Below are 19,724 nucleotides of genomic sequence, written 5' to 3' on the forward strand. Positions count from 1 at the left end.
TGTGTGTGTGTGTGTGTGTGTGTGTGTGTGTGTGTGTGTGTGTGTGTCCTTGTTACAGTTAGGCAAGAGTGGAAGTCTAGACTCCTTGCTTGGCTTTTGCCAATGGGGTGGAAGTGGGACCATGGTTTTTTCCATGGTCTTTGGCTAGAATAGAGCAATTATTGTATAAAATTTTTCTGTCTTGCTAGGTCACCCATCCTTAGTGCTTTGGCTAGACAAAGAGGGCTTTTCCTGGGGCATTTTTGTGTGTTCCTATTGGTGTTTTTAGAATGCTGGCTTCTCTAGTACCCAGTCTGGAATATATGAAGCAAAAAGAAAACTCAGGGAACTCACTGTCTTGTCATTTCTTGGGGCAGGGATCTCTCTGTCTGCCTTCTTCTCTTTACTGTTCAGAGTTTTCTGTATGTTTGGTTAATATGTAACGTCCAGGGTTTTCATTGTACTTAGCACGAAGAATAGAGAGAAGTGTGTCTACTCTGTTTTGTTCTGTAATTGGAAGTCCTGATCTTGAACCTGAGAAAACTCATTTAGGATATTGTCATCTGAAGACTCATAGTCTGAGATTTCACTTTTATGATCAATTTTACCAACATTATTAGAGTTCAGACTGATACTGTCTCTCCACATTCATTTCCTGGTTCATCTTAATAATTATGAAATATTTTCCTCTCGCAGTTTCCTTTCTTTGCCATTATGGGTACAAGAAGCAAAAATCCTAAATTTTCAATTGTTTTCATTGAAGGTTACAAAAAAACTACAAAGTTAGGGTCTCCAGGCAGGTAGACTGTTTACATCAGTCAGAGAATAAAGTCCTCGGTAGGGGCTTCCTTGGTGGTGCCGTTGTTAAGAATCTGCCTGCCAATGCAGGGGACACAGGTTCAAGCCCCGGTCCGGGAAGATGCCACATGCTGTGGAGCAGCTAAGCCTGTGTGCCACAACTACTGAGCCTGCGCTCTAGAGCCCACGTGCCACAAATATTGAAGCCCGCGTGCCTAGAGCCCGTGCTCCACAACAAGAGAAGCCACTGCAGTGAGAGGCCCGCGCACCGCCATGAAGAGTAGCCCCCGCTCGATGCAAATAAAGAAAGCCTGCGTGTAGCAATGAAGACCCAACACAGCCATAAATTAAAAACAAAAGAAAAAAAGTCCTCGGTAATTTGAAACATAGACAACAGAGAAGATGGGGATATTGTGAGGTGGATGGGGGAGACTGAATATGAAAGAAGGAAAGAAGTGAGAGATATGAAGCATGTGGTTGAAAATGAAAAGTCCAGAACGAAACACAGAAGAAGAATTTGAAAAGGGTTTTGCAGAAGTATATGACGGGAGAAACGTGGAAAATAAGGAAAAGAGGAAAGTGAGGAGAGGGAAGAAGAAATCGCGAAATTAGTCATAAAAGGAGTAACCATGTCCAGCTAGGGAGATACAGTAAGAGGACACCACCTTCATTGGTAGAGCTAGTCCACAGTGTAGAATTGATTAATTACCAGTATCCTTCTTTTTTTTTTTTTTTTTTTTTTTTTTTTTTTTTTTCGCGGGCCTCTCACTGTTGTGGCCTCTCCCGTTGCAGAGCACAGGCTCCAGATGCGCAGGCTCAGCGACCATGGCTCACGGGCCCAGCTGCTCCGTGGCATGTGGGATCTTCCCAGACCGGGGCACGAACCTGTGTCCCCCGCATCAGCAGGCAGACTCTCAACCACTGCGCCACCAGGGAAGCCCCAGTATCCTTTTAAGTAAAGATGATTCTAATGAAGAATAAAATGCTCTGTCTTGAGTGATTCTTCATAGAAACATAAATACCTTTATATCTTTTAGAATACAGATTTTTTTTTTCTTTTGGGAACAAATCAACACCTTTATAGAAAATGTCTGCCAATAAGTTTAAGTCCTTAAGGAAAATTAGTTTATAACCATTTGGTGATTTTTACTCCAAGCTCCTTACGGCTTGTTGAATTTCAAAAACCCAGATTGCATAAAATCATAATTTTATATTTTTTAGAAGTAAAAAACTGTTGTTATGGCTAAGTTTACTTTAATGAACATTATCCTAGGTTATGCAAATTATTGTTTTTTCTTCTCATTTCACAATGGTAATAGAATTTGGGACTTAATGATAAAATTACTAAAAAATAGATTACCCTGTCTTCAAGGGAAATCAAGGAAAATGATTGCAACTATTTAGATGGAGAAAATATTTCTAAGAAAGTGTGTGTTATAGGTATATGCAGCATCATTTTATATCTTAAGGTTTTGTGCTTTATAAGGTCAGTGGATGGATTTACTTATTAAACCTCTCCCTAGAAGTTTGTTTGGAATGACAGCATTAATGATGATATTACTTATGGGACAACTCAGAACTAGTGATCATGTTCCAGAAAACTTTTCAACCATAGCGTATCTGATATTCACTACTTAGGGTCCTGTTTTGTAAGCATAGTGAAAACATTATGTGAAGAAACAAATAGAATTATATTCTTTGTTTTAATGTAAATAAAATATATGATTCTGTATATCTATGAGCCCCATTTTCCCTTTTGAGTTTAGAAGAGTACAGGTCTTTTCATAATCCGTGGGTCCTGACTGAAATACTCCAAAAATAGGGATTGATCTTGTTAATTCCTGTAACTCTTAAAAGACACCTTGGAAATAGGTGTCCACTGGATATTTTGAAACCCTCTCTGCCCCAAGTGTCATCTTGAGGATTATGGACCTGAAATTTTTGATGAACCCCTCCTGTCCCTGGAGTTCTTAACATCTAGTCCAAAGGAGAGCAGAACAGCATAGATTTCCAGGCTGCTAGAGACCAGACCTACATTGAGGACCGTATACTCTCCCTTAGAGCTATTCACTCAGTGGCCCAGCATCACCTTGGAGCTTGTTAGAAATTCTCAGGCCCCATGTCAGACCTGTGGAATCAGCATCTTTGGAGATAGGGTCCAGAATTTTGTGTTTTAACAAGCTCTTCCTGGTGGTTCTTATGCACAATAAAGTTAAAGAAATGAGAGACCCAGTCTTGTTTGTCACTTTTCGCTAACCATTTTTAGCTCATTAGAATTGTCTTTTCAAATTCTGGTCTTTTAACCTATTTCATCTGGACTCCTGTCTTTCGGTTTTTCTAGGCTTTAGCTCTCCTAAACTACCTTCTGAATCCAGTTCTTTAATTTTTTCTGTAAGATATTTGTAATATTAAATTGTCCATAATTTCACATTAAGCCTTCTCCTTTCTATTTAAAAATGGTTGTATAAGAATGGTGAATGTGAAATAAAATGTTTTCAGTCAGTGACTTCCTGAAGTATACAACTTGGTAAGTTTTGGAATCTGTTACTCAGGGAGTTTTTCATATTTTTCAAAAAGTTTTATCTGTATGAAGTAGTTCAGGGTAGTACTAAAGAACAGAGGAATGCAGATGACTTGTCAACATTCTTTCCAGTGCCAGAATTTTATGATTTAATAAATATTAAAATTAAATTATTTAAAAGTGGGTTTAATTTTTGGTAATTTTAATTTCAACATAAAAAGCCCATTTTTAAATGTTAGCTCATAGAATTAAGTAGTATCCTCCGAGTCTTGCTAATAACAAGGTACTATTTGAAAAATGAACTTTTCTGTTCTGTTTTTATGTATCAGGTTAGTTATTTGTGCATCTTTATGTTAATTTTTCATCTATACTATTTATAGATTTTTAAATTACATTGTTGAATCTAAGACTTATTTAATTTGCTGAACAATCTGAAATTGCTATTTTTTGTCAAAAGTGGTCAAATATAAGCAGTTTCATATGGTTCAACCAGTAATTCTTTGAAAGCCTAAAGGTACCCTTTTCACTGGAAAACTGACTTGATTACTTGATTTGAAGGAATTAAAGTGGTTTCTTTAGAAATTTTCTGTTTCAGATTCTTAGGTTCACAGAATGTGATTTATACTTAGATTTGTCTAATCTGGATATGTGCTTTTCTACAATTAAAAAAAGTTAGATTCAATCTTCAGTAAAAACAAAATGGTAAACAAAACCAGGGACTTCCAGTAAGATGATAGTGTGAAAGTTTCCTCATGGGTTCCTGCTAGGTTCCTGCACAGAAACTGATTGAAATGATTCAGAGAAATGCAAAAATAAGAATTTTGATACTAATGTTGAAAACAGGAAATTGTCAAACACATATCACTAATTTGAAGGAGGATTTTGTCTATTATGTTACGGTTTGAACTTTTTCTGAGAGCTGGTAAGCCACTGTCCCCAAGAGAGCACGGTAGTACTATGCGAAATATGAATGGAGAAAATTCTAGAGGTCACTAGTAACGCTATGTTTGTGTGGACTGTGGAGGATACGCTGCAAGGGAGGGTTGTAGAAAGACCATGTGTAACTGCTCTCTGCTTAGAAGAGCCAACAGTGTCCCGTGGAATTCCTAGCAGGACTAGCTGAGAGCTTTACTGCATAGTCTTGGCTTTCTAGGTAGAGTGTGGACTTGCTCTGATGTCATGGAGACAACACTTTTATTTTTTTTTATTATGTTTTAAAATGTATTTTATTGAAGTATAGTTGGTTTACAATGTGTTAGTTTCAGGTATCCAGCAAAGTGATTCAGTTTTACACATAAATATTACACATATAAATATTCTTTTTTCACATTCTTTTCCATTATGGTTTCTTACAGGATACTGAATAGAGTTTGTGTGCTATACAGTAGGACCTTGTTGTTTATCCATTTTGTATATAGTAGTTTGCATCTGCTAACCCCAAACTCCCAGGAGAGAACACTTTTAATACGGAAGGGTGGTGTTAGAAGCAAAGGATGGATGCGAGCGAGATGGGAAGTGACCTCATGCTGAGCCCTTTCACAGCTGTGGGCTCTGCAGTAAGAGCACTAGTCACATCTGGACCTGAAAGAAAATACGTGTGATTTTATCCAGCGGTCCGTGGGCCCCAGGGATCTTTTCAAAAGCATGGCCAGTTCACCTCAAAGCAGGTGGGCAGTTTGGAATTTGGAGTGGGAGTATTTGTCCACTGCTACTGGCTACTCTCCTTACTTGGTGAGGCTGGCCTTCGGGAAGATGGTTCCCAAAAGTACCAAGAAAATGCATGTAGGGCAGAGGCTACGCCCAGATCCATAGCCCTCCCACCACTCAAGAGCTGCTAAAAGACTGAACCTGTACGCCATCCCCTCCTCCTGCTTACTTCTTAAAAACTTAATTTTTAAAAAAGTTTCAAATGAAGAAATGCAGAGTTATAAGGACGGTACAAACAACTTCTCTATGCATTTTACGTACTGTGAACTTTTTGCCTCTATCATCTTTTTATGTATCTACAGATATTAGTTTCTTTTCAGGACCATTTGAGAGTAAATTACAGAAATTGTGCCTTTTTACTCCTAAATAATTTTATTTCCTAGCAACAGGGAATTCTCTTACATTACAACAGTTCAGGTGTCAAATTTAGGAAATGTATCATTGGTACAGTGTTACATACTCTTTGGCATACTCTTTGGCACAATGTTACATACTCTGTCGTCTATCTTCTGTTACTTTGTTCTAATAACGTTCTTTATAGCGTTTTTTTTCTTTCTGGTCCAGTATCCCATCCAGGATTGTAGTTTGTATGTAGTTGTCTCGTCCCCTTCAGTCTGTTGTCTGGGGCAGTTCCTAAGCCTCTGTCTTCGATGACCTTGACATTTTTTATAGCAGAAGCTTTTTGTTTTGTGCATTGTTGCTCACTTTGGATGTGTCTGATGTTTCCTTGAGATTAGGTTCAGATGATGCATTTTTGGCAAGAATACCACATAAATAAGGTGTGTCCTCTGTGCATCATGGCAGAGGGCACATGATGTCTGGTCCGTTACTGCTGATGTGAACTTTGATCATGTGATTAACATGATACCTGCCAGGTTTCTCCAAGATAAAGGTAGCGTTTTTCCTTTCGTAAATGAATGGCTACTTTGTGGGAAGATACTTTGAGATGATACACATATCCTGTTCCTCATTAAACTTTCACCTACCGGTTTTGGCATCCTTTTTTCTTTTTTGATTAAAAATTTAAAAAAAAATTGACACAATTTTTAAAAGTTACTTCTCATTTACAATTATTACAAAATATTGGCTATATTCGCCATGTTGTACAGTACATTCTGGAATCTATCCTATACCCAGTAGTTTCTACCTCCCACTCCCCATCCCCTGTCTGACTCTTCCCCTCTTCCCTTTCCCCACTGGTAACCACTAGTCTGTTCACTATATGTGTGAGTCTGCTTCTTTTTTGTTATATTCACTAATTTGCTGTATTTTTTAGATTCCACATATAGGTGATGTCATACAGCATTCGTCTTTCTCTAGAATCCATTTTTGATTTTTGCCTGACTCAGTTATTGCTTGGACAGTTGCAAAGGGGTGATTTTCTAACATTCGTCCTTCTTTCATCATTTATAAGCTGGCATTCCACTGTAAGAAACACTTTTCTCTCATCTGTTAGTTGTTATTTATTAATATGGACTCACAGATTCTTACTTTATTTAATAAGTTATAATTCATTACCATCAGTATTTATTTTGGTACTTAAATTGCAGTGAATTCAGCCAGGGGGAGCACCTCGAGTGGCTTCCTGTGCCCTTATGATATGTCCTATCTTATTTTTTTTTTTTTGACTTCTGTCCTCAAGGAATTCATTTTTATTTATTTATTTATTTTTAACATCTTTATTGGAGTATAATTGCTTTACAATGGTTTGTTACTTTCTGCTTTATAACAAAGTGAATCAGCTATACATATACCTATATCCCCATATCTCCTCCCTCTTGCGTCTCCCTCCCACCCTCCCTATCCCACCCCTCTAGGTGGTCACAAAGCACCGAGCTGATCTCCCTGTGCTATGCAGCTGCTTCCCACTAGCTATTTATTTTACATTTGGTAGTGTATATAAGTCCATGCCACGCTCTCACTTCGTCCCAGCTAACACTTCCCCCTCCCCATGTCCTCAAGTCCATTCTCTACGTCTGTGTCTTTATTCCTGTCCTGCCCCGAGGTTCTTCAGCACTTTTTTTTTTTTTTTACATTCCATATATATGTGTTAGCATATGGTATTTGTTTTTCTCTTTCTGACTAACTTCACTCTATGACAGACTCTAGGTCCATCCACCTCGCTACAAATAACTCAATTTCATTTCTTTATATGGTTAAGTAATATCCCATTGTATATATTTGCCACATCTTCTTTATCCATTCATCTGTCAATGGACACTTAGGTTGCTTCCATGTCCTGGCTATTGTAAATAGAGCTGCAGTGAACATTGTGGTACATGACTCTTTTTGAATTATGGTTTTCTCACGGTATATGCTCAGTATGGGTTTGCTGGGTCATATGGTAGTTCTATTTTTAGTTCTTTAAGGAACCTTCATAGTGTTCTCCATAGTGGCTGTATCAATTTACATTCCCACCAACAGTGCAAGAGGGTTCCCTTTTCTCCACGCCCTCTCCAGCATTTATTGTTTGTAGATTTTTTGACGATGGCCATTCTAACTGGTGTGAGGTGATACCTCTTTGTAGTTTAGATTTGCATTTCTCTAATGATTAGTGATGTTGAGCATCTTTTCATGTGTTTGTTGGCAATCTGTATATCTTCCTTGGAGAAATGTCTATTTAGGTCTTCTGCCCATTTTTGGGTTGGGTTGTTTGTTTTTTTGATATTGAGCTGCATGAGCTGCTTGTATGTTTTGGAGATTAATCCTTTGTCAGTTGCTTCATTTGCAAATCTTTTCTCCCATTTTGAGGGTTGTCTTTTCGTCTTGTTTATGGTTTCCTTTGCTGTGCAAAAGCTTTGAAGTTTCATTAGGTCCCCTTTGTTTATTTTTATTTCCATTTCTCTAGAAGGTGGGTCAAAAAGGATCTTGCTGTGATTTATGTCATAGAGTGTTCTGCCTATATTTTCCTCTAAGAGTTTGATAGTGTCTGGCCTTACATTTGGTCTTTAATCCATTTTGAGTTTATTTTTGGGTATGGTGTTAGGGAGTGTTCTGATTTCATTCTTTTACAAGTAGCTGTCCAATTTTCCCAGCAACACTTATTGAAGAGGCTGTCTTTTCTCTATTGTATACTCTTGCCTCCTTCATCAAAAATAAGGTGACCATATGTACGTGGGTTTATCTCTGGGCTTTTTATCCTGTTCCATTGATCTATATTTCTGTTTTTGTGCCAGTACCATACTGTCTTGGTTACTGTAGCTCTGTAGTATAGTCAGATCAGGGAGCCTGATTCTTCTAGCTCTGTTTTTCTTTCTCAAGATTGCTTTGGCTATTTGGAGTCTATTGTGTTTCCTTACAAATTGTGAAATTTTTTGTTCTAGTTCTGTGAAAAATGCCATTGGTAGTTTCATAGGGATTGCATTGAATCTGTAGATTGCTTTGGGTAGTATAGTCATTTTCACAGTATTGATTCTTCCAATCCAAGAATATGGTATATCTCTCCATCTGTTTGTATCATCTTTCATTTCTTTCATCAGTGTCTTATAGTTTTCTGCATACGGGTCTTTTGTCTCCCTAGGTAGGCTTATTCCTAGGTATTTTATTCTTTTTGTTGCAATGATAAATGGGAGTGTTTCCTTCCTTTCAGATTTTTCATCATTAATATATAGCAATGCAAGAGATTTCTATGCATTAATTTTCTTTCCAGCTACTCTGCCAGATTCATTGATTAGCTCTAGTAGTTTTCTGTTAGTGTCTTTAGGATTCTCTATGTATAGTATCATGTCATCTGCAAACAGTGACAGCTTTAGTTCTTCTTTTGTGATTTGGATTCCTTTTATTTCTTTTTCTTCTCTGATTGCTGTGGCTAAAACTTCCAAAATTATGTTGAAAACTAGTGGTGAGACTGGGCAATCTTGTCTTGTTCCTGATCTTAGTGGAAATGGTTTCAATTTTTCACCATTGAGAAGGATGTAGGCTCTGGGTTTGTCATATATGGCCTTTATTATGTTGGGAAAAGTTGCCTCTATGCCTACTTTCTGGAGGGTTTTTATCATAAATTGGTGTTGAATTTTTTCAGAAGCTTTTTCTGCATCTATTGAGATGATGATATGGTTTTTATCCTTCAGTTTGTTAATATGGTGTACCACATTGGTTGATTGGCGTATATCGAAGAATCCTTGCATTCCTGGGATAAACCCCATTGATGATGGTGTATGATCCTTTTAATGCGCTGTTGGATTCTGTTTGCTAGTATTTTGTTGAGGTTTTTTTGCATCTATATTCATCTGTGATATCGGCCTGTAGTTTTCTTTTTTGTGACATCTTTCTCAGGTTTTGGAATCAGGGTGGTGATGGCCTCATAGAATGAGTTTGGGAGTGTTCCTCCCTCTGATGTATTTTGGAAGAGTTTGAGAAGGACAGATGTTAGCTATTCTCTAGCTGTTTGGTAGAATTCGCCTGTGAAGCTATGTGGTCCTGGGCTTTTGTTTGTTGGAAGATTTTTAATCACAGTCTCAATTTCAGTGTTTATGATTGGTCTGTTTATATTTTCTGTTTCTTCTTGGTTCAGTCTTGGAAGGTTGTGCTTTTCTAAGAATTTGTCCATTTCTTCCAGGTTGTCCATTTTATTGGCATAGAGTTGCTTGTAGTAATCTCTCATGATCCTTTGTATTTCTGCAGTGTCAGTCGTTACTTCTTTTTCATTTCTAATTCTGTTGATTTGAGCCTTCTCCTTTTTTTCTTGAGGAGTCTGGCTAATGGTTTATCAATTTTGTTTATCTTCTCAAAGAACCAGCGTTTAGTTTTATTGATTTTTGTTACTGTTTTCTTCATTTCTTTTTCATTTATTTCTGATCTGATCTTTAAGATTTCTTTCCTTCTAACTTTGGGGGGTTTTTTTTGTTCTTCATTCTCTAATTGCTTTAGGTATAAGGTTAGGTTGTTTATTTGATATTTTTCTTGTTTCTTGAGGTAGGATTGTATCGCTATAAACTTCCCTCTTAGAACTGCTTTTGCTGCATCCCATAGGTTTTGGGTCGTCGTGTTTTCATTGTCATTTGTTTCTAGGTATTTTTTGATTTCTTCTTCGATTTCTTCAGTGATCTCTTGGTTATTTAGTAGTGTATTGTTTAGCCTCCATGTGTTTGTATTTTTTACAAATTTTTTCCTGTAATTGATATGTAGTTTCATAGCGTTGTGGTCAGAAAAGATATTTGATATGATTTCAATTTTCTTAAATTTACCAAGGCTTGATTTGTGACCCAATATATGATCTATCCTGGAGAATGTTCCATGAGCACTTGAGAAAAATGTGTATTCTGTTGTTTTTGGATGGAATGTCCTATAAATATCAATTAAGTCCATCTTGTTTAATGTATCATTTAAAACTTGTGTTTCCTTATTTATTTTCATTTTGGATGATCTATCCATTGGTTAAAGTGGGGTGTTAAAAGTCCCCTACTATGATTGTGTTACTGTAGATTTCCCCTTTTATGCCTGTTAGTATTTGCCTTATGTATTGAGGTGCTCCTTTGTTGGGTGCATAAATATTTAAAATGGTTATATATTTTTCTTGGATTGATCCCTTGATTATTATTTAGTGTCCTTCTTTGTCTCTTGTAATAGTCTTTATTTTAATATCTATTTTGTCTGATACGAGAATTGCTACTCCAGCTTTCTTTTGATTTCCATTTGCATGGAATATCTTTTTCCATCCCCTCACTTTCAGTCTGTATGTGTCTCTAGGTCTGAAGTGGGTCTCTCTTTTTTTTTTTTTTTTGCTGTACGTGGGCCTCTCACTGCTGTGGCCTCTCCCACCATGGAGCACAGGCTCCGGACGCGCAGGCCTAGTGGCCATGGCTCACGTTCCCAGCCGCTCCGTGGCATGTGGGATCCTCCCGGACCGGGGCACGAACCCACGTCCCCTGCATCGGCAGGCGGACTCTCAACCACTGCGCCACCAGGGAAGCCCTGAAGTGGGTCTCTTGTATACAGCACATACATGGGTCTTATTTTTGTATCCATTCAGCCAGTCTATGTCTTTTGGTTGGAGCATTTAATCCATTTACATTTAAGGTAAGTATCAATATGTATGGTCCTACTACCATTTTCTTCATTGTTTTGGGTTTGTTTTTGTAGGTCCTTTTCTTCTCTTGTGTTTCCCACTTAGAGAAGTTCCTTTAGCATTTGTTGTAGAGCTGGTTTGGTGGTGGTGAATTCTCTTAGCTTTTGCTTGTCTGTAAAGTTTTTAATTTCTCTGTCAAAGCTGAATGAGATCCTTGCTGGGTAGAGTAATCTTGGTTGTAGGTTCTTCCCTTTCAGCACTTTAAATATGTCCTGCCATTCCCTTCTGGCTTGCAGAGTTTCTGCTGAAAGATCAGCTGTTAACCTTATGGGGATTCCCTTGTATGTTATTTGTTGTTTTTCCCCTGCCTCTTTTAATATTTTTTCTTTATTTAATTTTTGATAGTTTGATTAATATGTGTCTTGGCATGTTTCTCCTTAGATTTATCCTGTATGGGACTCTCTGCACTTCCTGGACTTGATTAACTATTTCCTTTCCCATATTAGGGAAGGTTTCACCTATAATGTCTTCAAATATTTTCTCATCCCTTCCTTTTTCTCCTCTTCTTCTGGAACCCCAATAATTCGAATGTTGGTGCGTTTAATATTGTCGCAGAGGTCTCTGAGACTGTCCTCAGTTCTTTTCAGTCTTTTTTCTTTATTCTGCTCTGCAGTAGTTATTTCCACTATTTTATCTTCTAGGTCACTTATCCGTTTTTCTGCCTCATTTATTCTATTGATTCCTTCTAGAGAATATTTAATTTCATATATTGTGTTGTTCATCGTTTGTTTGCTCTTTAGTTTTTCTATGTCCTTGTTAAACGTTTCTTGTATTTTCTCTATTCTACTTCCAAGATTTTGGATCATCTTTACTATCATTATTCTGAATTCTTTTTCAGGTAGACTGCCTATTTCTTCTTCATTTGTTAGGTCTGGTGGGTTTTTACCTTGCTTCTTCATCTGCTGTGTGTTTCTCTGTCTTCTCGTTTTGCTTAACTCACTGTGTTTTGGGTCTCCTTTTCACAGGCTGCATGTTCGTAGTTCCCGTTGTTTTTGTTGTCTGACCCCAGTGTCTAAGGCTGGTTCAGTGGGTTGTGTAGGCTTCCTGGTGTAGGGGACTAGTGCCTGTGTTCTGGTCGATGGGGCTGGATCTTGTCTTTCTGGTGGTCAGGTCCGTGTCCAGTGGTGTGTTTTGGGGTGTCTGTGACCTTATTATGATTGTAGGCAGTCTCTCTGCTAATGCGTGCGGTTGTGTTCCTGTCTTGCTAGTTGGTTGTCATAGGATGTGCAGCACTGTAGCTTGCTGGTCGTTGAGTGGAGCTGGGTCTTTGCGTTGAGATGGACATCTCTGGGAGAGCTTTTGCTGTTTGATATTATGTGTAGCTGGGAGCTCTCTGGTGGACCAATGCCCTGATCTTGGCTCTCCCACCTCAGAGGCACAGGCCTGACACCTGGCCGGAGCAACAAGACCCTGTCAGCCACACGGCTCAGAAGAAAAGGGAGAAAAAAAGAAAGAAAGAAAGAAAAAGTAAATTTATTAAAATAAAAAATAATTATTAAAAATGAAATTGAAAAGTAATAAAAAAGGAAAAAGTAAAAGAAAGAAAGAAGAGAGCAACTAAACCAAAAAACAAATCCACCAATGATTACAAGCACTAAAAAGTATACTAAAAAAAACCAAAAAAAAAAAAAACCATATAGACAGAACCCTACGACAAATGGTAACAGCAAAGCTATACAGACAAAATCGCACAAAGCAGCATACAAATACACATTCACAGAAAGAGAAAAAGGAATAAAAAATATATATTGTTGCTCCCAAAGTCCACTGCCTCAATTTTGGGATGATTCGTTGTGTATTCAGGTATTCCACAGGTGCAGGGTACATCAAGTTGATTTTGGAGATTTAATCCGCTGCTTCTGAGGCTGCTGGGAGAGACTTCCCTTTCTCTTCTTTGTGCGCACAGCTCCCAGGGTTCAGCTTTGGATTTGGCCTCACCTCTGCGTGTAGGTCTCCTGAGGGCGTCTGTTCCCGTCCAAAGAGGATGGGGTTAAAGTAGCAGCTGATTAGGGGGCTCCGGCTCACTCAGGCTGGGGAGAGGGAGGGGTATGGATGCAGGGCCAGCCTGCAGCAGCAGAGGTCAGCATGACGTTTCAACAGCCTGAGGTGCGCTGTGTGTTCTGGAAAGTTGTCCCTGGATCACGGGACCCCGGCATTGGCAGGCTGCACAGGCTCCCAGGAGGGGAGGTGTGGATAGGGACCTGTGCTTGCACGCATGCTTCTTGGTGGCTGCAGCAGCAGCCTTAGCATTTCATGCCCGTTTCTGGTGTCTGTGCTGATAGCCACGGCTCACGCCCGTCTCTGGAGCTCGTTTAGGCGGTGCTCTGAATCCCCTCTCCTCGCACACCCCGAAACAATGGTCTCTTGCCTCTTAGACAGTTCCAGACTTTTTCCCAGACTCCCTCCCTGATAGCTGTGGCACATTAGCCCGCTTAAGGCTGTGTTCATGCAGCCAGCCCCAGTCCTTTCCCTGGGGATCTGACCTCCGAAGCCCGAGCCTCAGCTCCCAGCCCCGACCTGCCCAGGCGGATGAGCAGACAAGCCTCTCAGGCTGGTGAGTGCTGGTTGGCATCGATCCTCTGTGCGGGAATCTCTCCGCTTTGCCGTCTGCATCCCTGTTGCTGTGCTCTCCTCTGTGGCTCCGAAGCTTCCCCCTGCCACCCACTGTCTCCAACAGTGAAGGGGCTTCCTAGGGTGGGGAAATTTTCCTCCTTCAAGTTCCCTCCCAGGGGTGCAGATCCCGTCCCTATTATTTTGTCTGTGTTTTTTCTTTTTTCTTTGCCCTACCCAGGTACGTGGGGAGTTCCTTGCCTTTAGGGAGGTCTGAGGTCTTCTGCAAGCATTCAGTAGGTGTTCTGTAAGAGTTGTTCCACATGTAGATGTATTTCTGATGTATTTGTGGGGACGAAGGTGATGTCCACGTCTTACTCTTCTGCCATCTTGAACTTCTCCCTTTTATTATTTTTTTAAATTTAAATTTTTAAAATTGCAATCTATATCCTTTTTTAAAAATAACATTTTCTTAGACTTTAAAATAAAGACTGTTACAAGAGACAAAGAGGGACACTACATAATGATCAAGGGATCAATCCAAGGAGAAGATATAATAATTATAAATATTTATGCACGCAACATAGGAGCATCTCAGTACATAAGGCAAATCCTAACAACCATAAAAGGAGAAATCGACTGTAACACAATCATAGTAGGGGAGTTTAACACCCCACTTTCACCAATGGACATATCATCCAAAATGAAAACAAATAAGGAAACACAAGATTTAAATGATACATTAAACAAGATAGACTTAATTGATATTTATAGGACATTCCATCCCAAAACAACAGAATAAACTTTTTTCTCAAGTGCTCATGGAACATTCTACAGGATAGACCATATCTTGGGTCACAAATCAAGCCTTGGTAAATTTAAGAAAGTTGAAATCATATCAAGTATCTTTTCAAACCACAATGCTATAAGGCTAGATATCAATTACAGGGAAAAAAAACCTAGAAAATACAAACACATGGAGGCTAAACAATACACTACTAAATAACCAAGAGATCACTGAAGAAATCAAAAAATACCTAGAAACAAATGACAATGAAAACACGATGACCCAAAACCTATGGGATGCAGCAAAAACAGTTCTAAGAGGGAAGTTTATAGCAATACAGTCCTACCTCAAGAAACAAGAAAAATATCAAACAGCTTAACTTTGCACCTAAAGCAATTACAGAAAGAAGAACAACAAAAAAAAACCCCCAAAGTTAGCAGAAGGAAAGAAATCTTAAAGATCAGATCAGAAATAAATGAAAAAGAAATGAAGAAAACAGTAACAAAGATCAATAAAACTAAACGCTGGTTCTTTGAGAAGATAAACACACTTGATAAACCATTAGCCAGACTCCTCAAGGAGAAAAAGGGAGAAGACTCAGATCAAATTACAAATGAATTACAAATGAAAAAGGAGAAGTAACAATTGATACTGCAGAAATATAAAGGATCATGGGAGATTACTATAAGCAACTCTATGCCAATAAAATGGACAACCTGGAAGATATGGACAAATTCTTAGAAAAGCACAGCCTTCCGAGACTGAACCAGGAAGAAATAGAAAATATAAAGAGACCAGTCACAAGCACTGAAACTGAAACTGGGATTAAAAATCTTCCAACAAACAAAAGCCCAGGACTAGATGGCTTCACAGGAGAATTCTATCAAACATTTAGAGAAAAACTAACACCTACCCTTCTGAAACTCTTCCAAAATATAGCAGAGGGAGTAACACTCCCAAACTCATTCTATGAGGCCATCATCACCCTGATACCAAAACCATACAGAGATGTCACAAAAAAAGAAAACTACAGGCCAACATCATTGATGCACATAGATACAAAAATCCTTAACAAAATACTAGCAAATAGAATCCAACAGCACATTAAAAGGATCATACACCATGATCAAGTGTGGTTTATCTCAAGAATGCAAGGATTCTTCAATGTATGAAATCAGTCAATTTGCTACACCATATTAACAAATTGAAGGATAAAAACTATATGATAAACTCAATAGATGCAGAAAAAGCTTTCGAGAAAATTCAACACCCATTTATGATAAAAAAACTCTCCAGAAAGTAGGCATAGAGGGAACCTACCTCAACATAATAAAAGCCATGTATGACAAACCTACAGCCAACATTGTTCTCAATGGTGAAAAACTGAAAGCATTTCCTCTAAGATAAGGAACAAGACAAGGTTGCCCACTCTCACCACAGTTATTCAACATAGTTTTGGAAGTTTTAGCCACAGCAATCAGAGAAGAAAAAGAAATAAAAGGCATCCAAATCAGAAGAGAAGTAAAACTGTTTGCAGATAATATGTTACTATACATAGAGAAGCCTAAAGATGCTACCAGAAAACTACTACTAGAACTAATCAGTGAATTTGGTAGACTAGCAGGATACAAAATTAATGCACAGAAATCTCTTGCATTCCTATACACAAATGATGAAAAATCTGAAAGAGAAATTCAGGAAACACTCCCATTTACCATTGCAGCAAAAAGGATGGAATACCTAGGAATAAACCTACCTAAGGAGACAAAAGTCCTGTATGCAGAAAACTATAAGACACTGATAAAAGAAATTAAAGGTGGTACAAGCAGATGGAGAGATATACCATGTCCTCGGATTGGAAGCATCAACATTGTGAAAATGACTATACTACCCAAAGCAATCTACAGATTCAATGCAATCCCCATCAAACTAGCACTGGCATTTTTCACAGAACTAGAACAAAAAAAAATCACAATTTATATGGAAACACAAACGACCCCGATAGCCAAAGCAATCTAAAAAAGAAAAACTGAGCTGGAAGAATCAGGTTCCCAGACTTCAGACTATACTACAAAGCTACAGTAATCAAGACAGTATGGTACTGGCACAAAAACAGAAATATAGATCAATGGAATAGGATAGAAAGCCCAGAGAGAACCCCACGCACATATGGTCACCTTATTTTTGCTAAAGGGGACAAGAGTATACAGTGGAGAAAAGGCAGCCTCTTCAGTAAGTGGTGCTGGGAAAGCTGGACAGTTGCATGTAAAAGAATGAAATTAGAACACTTCCTAACACCATACACAAAAATAAACTCCGAATGGATTAAAGACCAAATGTAGCGCCAGACACTATCAAACTCTTAGAAGAAAATATAGGCAGAACACTCTATGACATAAATCACAGCAAGATCCTTTTTGACCCACCTCCTAGAGAAATGGAAATAAAAACAAAAATAAACAAATGGGACCTAATGAAACTTAAAAGCTTTTGCACAGCAAAGGAAACCATAAACAAAATGAAAAGACCACTCTCAGAATGCAAGAAAATATTTGCAAATGAAGCAACTGACAAACGATTAATGTCCGAAATATAGAAGCAGCTCATGCAGCTCAATCTCAAAAAAGCAAACAACCCAATCCAAAAATGGGCAGAAGACTGAAATAGACATTTCTCCAAAGAAGATATACAGACTGCCAACAAACACATGAAAAGATGCTCAACATCACCAGTCATTAGAGAAATGCAAATCAAAACTACAGTGAGATATCACCTCACAGCGGTCAGAATGGCCATCATCAGAAAATCTACAAACAGTAAATGCTGGAGAGGGTGTGGAGAAAAGGAACCCTCCTGCACTGCTGGTGGGAATGTAAATTGATACAGCCTCTATGGAGAACAGTATGGAGGTTCCTTAAAGAACTAAAAGTAGAACTACCATATGACTCAGTAATTCCACTACTGGGCATATACCCTGAGAAAACCATAGTTCAAAAAGAGTCATGTACCACAACGTTCATTGCAGCACTATTTACAATAGCCAGGACATGGAAGCAGCCTAAGTGTCCATCGACAGGTGAGTGGATAAGGAAGATCATACATACAATGGAATATTAGCCATAAAAAGAAACGAAATTGAGTTATTTGTTGTGAGGTAGATGGGCATAGAGTCTGTCATCCAGAGTGAAGTAAGTCAGAAAGAGAAAAACAAGTATTGTATGCTACACATATATATGGAATCTAAGAAAAAAAAAAAGGTTCTGATTAACCTAAGGGCAGGACAGAAATAAAGACAGAGATGTTGAGAATGGACTTAAGGACATGGGGAGGGGGAAGGGTAAGCTGGGATGAAGTGAGAGAGCAGCACTGACATATATACACTACCAAATATAAGATAGCTAGTGGCAAGCATCTGCATAGCGCAGGGAGATGAGCTCGGTGCTTTGTGACCACGTAGAGGGGTGGGGTATGGAAGGTGGGAGGGAGACGCAAGAAGGAGGGGATATGGGGATATATGTATGCATATAACCGATTCACTTTGTTATCCAGCAGAAACTAACACACCATGGTAAAGCAATTATACTCCAATAAAGATGTTAAAATAAAGTAAAATAAAATAACATTTTCTTATTTGACACAAGAATGCTCCAGGTTCATCTTAAAGTTATTTTTCCAAAGGGTTCTAGTTCTTTTTTAGTGACAGAGGTCTAGAATTCACTATCTTGGCACCATGTGAGTGGTAAGAGGTAAAGGGGGAAGAAATCACAGGACAGTTCACTCATGCTCATTTTGGACACAATCTGCTTGGCGTGATCGGCCCTTGTCCCTACTATTTAGACTTGGCATTTAACATGGTTTTCATTTCTATAGCCTTATATAGTATGTTCTGATTTCAGAGCAAGTTACCTATTATTATTTCTAGATTTTTTTGACCTTTTAAAAACATTCTGTTTTTTACATGAATTTTAGAATCACATGTCAAAATTCAAGTTCCAGAAAATTTTCGTTGATGTTTTAAAAAGTGTTGCATTTATTATTAGTTTAGGGTAGGATTTATCTATTTTTTTCTGCAAGATTGGGATTAATAAATGACTTCATTTTTTCTTCCATTACAGGCTCCAGGAAAAGGCTTATAGTTTTTATCACATAACTCTCGTGTGCCTCTTGTTAAAATTGTTATAGTATAATTGTTTGTAGTTTTGTGTTTGTGAATAGTATCTTTTTTAACATTTCTTCCATTGTCAGTTAACACATATGGAAAAGTGCCTAAACCATGGGTGTATAGTAATGAATTTTATTTAACCAGGAACCAGGTCAATAAATAGAACCTTGTTGGCACCCTGAGGCTCCCCTGTATGCCCTTTCCTAATCACAACCCCCCTCCCTTCCTTTCCTCCTAAAGCCAGCAAATTACGGAAACTAGAGCTGCTTATTAATACATTGTTCAATACAGGGAACTATGACAGTTAAGCAGGGGAGGCTTTCTTCCCTGCCACAGAATTCTTCAGAGGTATTTACTCTGTGGTCCTTTATGTAAGGGCCAAAGAATAATATAATTGACTATTTTTAAGGCTAGCTTTATGAGACAGGCAGATTTATATTTCTTAATTCTGTTTTGTACAGAACGATTCCATCCTTGATTGAGTAAAGCAGAGATTACAATATAAATTAAAAAGAGTCTTTCCAAGGTTTGTTTTGTTTAGATGTCAGAATAGTAGCCTTAGATTATCTAGCTTGATAGAGAAGCTGAAACGGTTGTTCTGATTTTTCTTAGTTTAATGAGGTTGTGGAAATTGCTCAGACCATTTACCAGCCTCAGCTCCCTTCCGGTGCTGCTGATCAAGATAAATGCATGGTTTCTTTTCTGCCTCTCTTAGATTTTGGTGTCCAGTTCTGTCTTGGGGCCTCTTCTCACTGTGTACTTTGTATCTGAGCTGTCTCATACGATTGCTTCAGTGCCTACGTTTATCCTCATAAAATCCACTTTTATTTCCCAGACCAGGCTTTCCTGACCTGTGATTCTCTTAAATTCAAATAATTGACTTTTAGGGTCATCTTAACATCTACCTGATTGAGTTGTTAGGGATCAGGAATTTGACCAAAGTCTGGCCTAGGGAAATTTTTGCAGAATAGGAAGTACAGAGGAAACAGCCTATAGAAATGAGTGGTTACGCTATAAAATATGTTATATTCATTATATTATTAGATATATTATCATTAGTTTCAATGCTTCATCTCTATCTTCATACAAATAGGGTCTTTATAGTTGTTTGTACCTTTTGAGAAATGATCTTGGTATTATGCGTGAAGTGTTA

The 19,724-nt window shown here is 38.2% G+C and overlaps 1 protein-coding gene across 2 annotated transcripts in view; it reads left to right on the plus strand.

Moving 5' to 3' along the window:
• The window catches only part of MGAT4A (alpha-1,3-mannosyl-glycoprotein 4-beta-N-acetylglucosaminyltransferase A), a 108,169-nt gene that overhangs the window by 28,902 nt on the left and 59,543 nt on the right, over window positions 1-19,724 (plus strand). The window lies entirely within an intron of this gene.

Source organism: Aethalodelphis obliquidens, unplaced genomic scaffold, assembly GCF_003676395.1.
Source record: "Aethalodelphis obliquidens isolate GAN/ISIS:26980383/991018 unplaced genomic scaffold, ASM367639v1 scaffold35, whole genome shotgun sequence".
Classification (NCBI taxonomy): Eukaryota; Metazoa; Chordata; class Mammalia; order Artiodactyla; family Delphinidae; genus Aethalodelphis; species Aethalodelphis obliquidens.